Raw genomic sequence first — 6,000 nt, 5'->3', positions numbered from 1 at the left:
GACTGGGGTTTTAAATTCTCAGTGGAGAAAACTAAAACAATTATTTTTTCTAAGAAGAGGGTTGTTCCAGAAATGAGTTTGAAGATGTATGAGGAAACATTGGAAAGGGTAAAGGTGTCACGGTTCGTGAACGCACCGTCTCCAGCTGTAGTCTGGTTATGTCATGTTGATTGGTTCATGTGGGTGTGGCCACTGATCGCCTGATCAGCGGCAGGTGCATCTCATCCCCACCGCCTTTATAACGCCCTGTCTTTCGTCTCTTGTTTGTCAGATCGTTGTTTGAGGTCCTCCGTGTTAGATGTCTGGTTCTCGTGTTCCTGTCCTGCTTTGTCTCCTGTTTTGGTTTGCCCTGGATTGTTCCCTTCGTACATGGATTATCATCACCTCTATCGGATCTACCACCACCGTCATCTGTACCAGCGCACTCAACGCACCTACTCACCAGTCTGTGCTGCCATCCAGATTCCTGCGTCACTCTCCGACCCTCCATCAGCACGTCATTTACAATAAACACTGTTTACTTGCTTTTGCCTCCTGTCTCACTTACCTAGCGTAACAGAACGATCTGACCTACAACATGGAGGCAGCGAGTAACCAACCTTCATCTCTCGAAGCTTTCCTCAGCGCCAGTGTTCGGAGGATGGACTCCCAGGAGCGGACTCTTAACGACACTGGTCGCGCGGTCCAGGCTTTAGTGACGCAGGTGTCCGAGCTCACCCAACAGTTCCAGCTATTACGAGCCCCCACTGCGCCACTCACACCGCCTGTTCCACCAGCACCATCGGAGGCCCCCTCCCAGCCGGAACCACGCCTCCCGATTCCGGAGGCTTACTCAGGTGAACCCGATTATTGTAGAGCGTTCCTTAACCGGTGTGATATGCATTTTGCCCTCCAGCCTAGGACGTTCGCCACTGAGAGGGCCAAGGTGGCGTTCGTCCTGACCCTGCTCTCTGGGAGGGCGGCACTGTGGGGAACAGCGGTGTGGGAGAACCAGGACCCATGCTGCGCCTCGTTCCAGGCCCTCTCCGTCGAGATGAGACGGGTCTTTGATCGGGCCGCCGCAGGACGGGAGGCGGCCAGGAGGCTGGCGGAGCTGCGCCAGCACGAAAGATCCGTCTCGGACTACTCCATCGAGTTCCGGACACTGGCGGCGGAGTGCCATTGGAACGAGGAGGCGCAGTGGGACATGTTCCTGCATGGGCTGGCTGACCGCGTCCAGAGGGAGATCTACGCCCTGGACCTTCCCCCGTCGTTCAATGGGCTCATTGAGCTGGCCCTTCGGGTCGACGCACGTCTGGCACGGATGGAGAGGAGGGGGCTACTCAACACCCCATCCAGGGGACCGGCAGACGTGCGGTTCAGCGGCGGGGACGTGGCCAGCCCCGTCTACGATCACGAGCCCATGCAGGTAGGGCGAGCTCGGCTTTCCCGGGAGGAGAAGGAGAGGCGGAGGTCCCTGGGCCTTTGCCTTTACTGCGGGGGAGCCGGACACCAAGCCCACGCCTGTCCGGTAAAAGGCCAGGCCCGGTAGTACGTATGAGGCTACTATCGGGTGGGATCTCCGCCGAGAAGACCTCATCATCATCATCATCACCATCATCTTCCACGCTCCTCCCGGTATGGCTGCGGTGGTCAGCACAGACACATCACTGTCAGGCACTACTGGATTCCGGGGCAGAAGGTAACTTCATGGACAGCACATTAGCTCACAAGCTCCACATCCCCCTCAAACCCCTTCCGCACCACATCACGGTGCACGCCCTCACTGGCCAGCAACTTCCTACCATATCGTACATCACTGAGGACATCACACTCATCACGTCTGGCAATCACTCCGAAACCATCTCCTTCCACATCCTTGACTCTCCCCTGGCACCCATTGTCCTCGGACACCCTTGGCTCCTCCTCCATAACCCTAGCATTGACTGGCTCTCTAACTCTGTTTTGTCTTGGTCCAAAAGATGTCATGAGTCTTGTCTAGTGTCTGCCTGTCCGTCTGTGTCTGTGTCTGTGTTGCAGGAGGAGGCGGTGGATTTGTCTAACGTGCCCGCTGAGTACCTCCATCTGAAGGAAGTGTTCAGTAAGTCTCGGGCTGCTTCTCTTCCTCCGCATCGTCCTTACGACTGTGCCATAGATTTACTGTCAGGTAAGTCTCCGCCTAAGGGCAAACTCTATTCACTTTCGGTTCCAGAGAGGGAGGCTATGGAGAAATATATTTCTGATTCTCTAGCTTCTAAATTCATCCGCCCTTCCTCTTCTCCTGCGGGGGCGGGGTTCTTTTTTGTGGGAAAGAAGGACGGGTCTCTGCGACCTTGTATTGATTACCGGGGACTGAACAACATCACGGTAAAGAATACTTATCCTTTGCCGTTGATGTCTTCGGCCTTCGAGAGGTTGCAGGGAGCGTCAATTTTCACAAAACTGGACTTACGCAATGCGTATCATTTGGTTCGGATCAGGGAGGGGGATGAATGGAAGACCGCTTTTAACACCCCCAGAGGGCACTTTGAATACTTGGTTATGCCGTTTGGGCTCTCCAACTCCCCAGCGGTCTTCCAGGCACTTGTTAACGACGTGCTGCGAGATATGATCGATCAGTTCATTTATGTCTACCTGGACGACATATTGATTTTTTCTTCTTCTCTCCAGGAACATGTGCAGCACGTCCAACGAGTGCTTCAGAGGTTGCTAGAGAATGGGCTTTTTGTCAAGGCGGAGAAATGCGAATTTCATGCACAGTCAATTCCATTTTTGGGGTATATCGTGTCGACTGAGGGAATACGCATGGATCCCGAGAAGGTTAAGGCTGTGGTAGAATGGCCAAGCCCAGATTCCCGTAAGGCCCTACAGAGGTTTCTGGGGTTCGCTAACTTCTACCGGCGTTTTATTCGCAACTTCAGTCAACTAGCCGCACCTCTGACCGCCTTGACCTCCGCCAAGACGGCGTTCAGGTGGTCGGACACAGCTGAGGCTGTGTTCGCCAAACTGAAGAGCCGTTTCAGCTCAGCCCCTATTCTGATTACCCCGGACCCTACGCGTCAGTTCGTGGTGGAGGTCGACGCATCAGAGGTGGGGGTAGGAGCGGTGTTATCTCAACGTTCTCCCTTAGACGACAAGGTCCATCCTTGCGCGTATTTTTCATATCGTTTATCTCCGGCAGAACGAAATTATGATATTGGTAACCGAGAATTGTTGGCAGTTAAGATGGCATTAGAGGAATGGCGACACTGGTTAGAGGGATCGGGGGTTCCTTTTATAGTATGGACTGACCACAAGAATTTAGAGTACATTAGCACCGCTAAGAGGTTGAACTCCAGGCAGGCTCGGTGGGCACTTTTTTTCGGACGTTTTGACTTTACTATCTCGTACCGCCCGGGTTCCAAGAATATCAAACCCGATTCTTTGTCGCGTATTTTTGACCATTCCGAACGCCCGTCCACTCCCGAGAGTATTTTTCCGAAGACATTAGTGGTCTCCACTCTCACATGGGAGATCGAATCGAAGGTCAGAACGGCCTTAGAAGGGGTAACGCCTCCGCCCAGGTGCCCACCGAACCGTTTATTTGTGCCGGAGGGATTAAGGTCCAACGTTATCCAGTGGGGACATTGCTCGAATGTAGCTTGCCATCCAGGGGTTAACCGTACTAGATTTTTAGTCAAGCAACGATTCTGGTGGCCACTTATGGCTCGCGACATTCACAGTTTTGTTTTGGCTTGCTCGGTTTGTGCCACTGGTAAGACTTCCAATCGGCCCCCTGATGGGTTACTCCAACCGCTGCCGGTTCCTTCGAGACCCTGGTCCCACATCGCTCTAGATTTTATTACCGCCCTCCCACCCTCCCAGGGAAACACGGTGGTTTTAACCGTGGTGGACCGGTTCTCGAAGGCGGCCCATTTTATTCCCTTGCCCAAATTACCCTCAGCCAAGGAGACAGCGTTGACCGTCGTAGACCACGTCTTTCGGTTACATGGCCTCCCGATAGACGTGGTTTCCGACAGGGGACCCCAATTTGTGGCTAAATTTTGGCAAGAATTCTGTAGACTACTGGGAGCGACTGTAAGTCTGTCCTCAGGGTTTCACCCCCAGAGCAATGGGCAAACCGAGAGAGCCAACCAAGATTTGGAAAGGGTGTTGCGATGTTTGGTCTCCAAGAATCCTTCCTCCTGGAGCCAACAATTGTCTATGGTGGAGTACGCCCACAATACCTTACCAGTATCAGCTACGGGCCTATCTCCTTTTGAGTGTAGTGTAGGTTACCAGCCACCTATTTTTCCCAGTATGGAATCCGAAGTTGCGGTCCCCTCCGCTCACGCCTTCGTCCAGAGGTGCCACCGCACTTGGACCAGAGCCCGTGAGACTCTACTCCAAGCGGGGGCGCGCACCAAGGCCAAGGCCGATCGCCACCGGTCTAGGCCTCCCGTATACGTCGTGGGTCAAAGGGTGTGGCTTTCAACCAAGAATATTCCTCTCCGTTCCGTATCTAATAAATTGGCTCCCAAATTTATTGGCCCGTTTACTGTCACCAAAATCATTAGTCCGGTGGCAGTCCGCCTTAAACTCCCTCCTACGTACAGGAGAATTCATCCCGCCTTTCATGTGTCCAAAATTAAGCCCGTATTTCATTCTCCCATTAATCCGCCTACCCCGGTTCCTCCCCCGCCGCGTCTCGTAGATGGGGAGACCACCTATTTGGTAAATCGCATTCTGGACTCTAGAAGGAGGGGACACGGATTTCAGTACTTGGTGGACTGGGAGGGTTACGGTCCGGAGGAGAGAAGTTGGGTACCTGCCAGGGACATCCTGGATCACTCCCTTATCGATGATTACAATCGACAGGTAAGAGATTCTGGGGACGCCAGGAGGCGTCCTTAGGAGGAGGGGTACTGTCACGGTTCGTGAACGCACCGTCTCCAGCTGTAGTCTGGTTATGTCATGTTGATTGGTTCATGTGGGTGTGGCCACTGATCGCCTGATCAGCGGCAGGTGCATCTCATCCCCACCGCCTTTATAACGCCCTGTCTTTCGTCTCTTGTTTGTCAGATCGTTGTTTGAGGTCCTCCGTGTTAGATGTCTGGTTCTCGTGTTCCTGTCCTGCTTTGTCTCCTGTTTTGGTTTGCCCTGGATTGTTCCCTTCGTACACGGATTATCATCACCTCTATCGGATCTACCACCACCGTCATCTGTACCAGCGCACTCAACGCACCTACTCACCAGTCTGTGCTGCCATCCAGATTCCTGCGTCACTCTCCGACCCTCCATCAGCACGTCATTTACAATAAACACTGTTTACTTGCTTTTGCCTCCTGTCTCACTTACCTAGCGTAACAAAAGGTGTTTAAGTTTTTAGGTATTTATTTTGATGTAAAACTTATATGGACTGAACATATTAATAAAATAGTTGAGAAATGTCAGAAGGTTTTAAATATCATGAGATGTATAAGTGGAGTGGAATGGGGGGCAAGTTTTTCTTCTTTAAAAACTATATATGTAGCAATGATTCGGTCTGTTTTTGATTATGGCTGTGTGGTATATGGTTCTGCATCAAAAAACCTGTTAGGAAAACTTTGTAAAATCCAAGCTCAAGCAATGAGACAATGTTGTGGAGCAGTAAAGACTACACCCATATCAGCTTTACAAGTCCTGGTAGGAGAGATGCCACTAGAGATTAGAAGGAAACAATTAATGATTAATTACTGGGCTAACCTCCAGGGGCATAAAGATGAACACCCTACAAAAGTGGTTTTAAAGAATTGTTGGGAACAAAATGTAAGATGTTTAACAAGCTTTGGGTGGTGTAGTAAAATTTATGCAGAAGAATTACAGGTAAATAATATCAAGATGAGTCCAACAGTTGAAATCCAGGATTATGAACCATGGGTTTATATAACACCTCATATAGATCTGCATCTGCTGGAGGTTAAAAGAACAGAAAGAGAAGTTGACTTTAGATATGCTTTCTCAGAATATATCAGAGCCCAATATCCTCGACATATACAAGTA

This window comes from Carassius carassius, chromosome 20 (genome assembly GCF_963082965.1).
Source record: "Carassius carassius chromosome 20, fCarCar2.1, whole genome shotgun sequence".
NCBI classification, from domain to species: Eukaryota; Metazoa; Chordata; class Actinopteri; order Cypriniformes; family Cyprinidae; genus Carassius; species Carassius carassius.
This window is presented reverse-complemented; position numbering follows the sequence as displayed.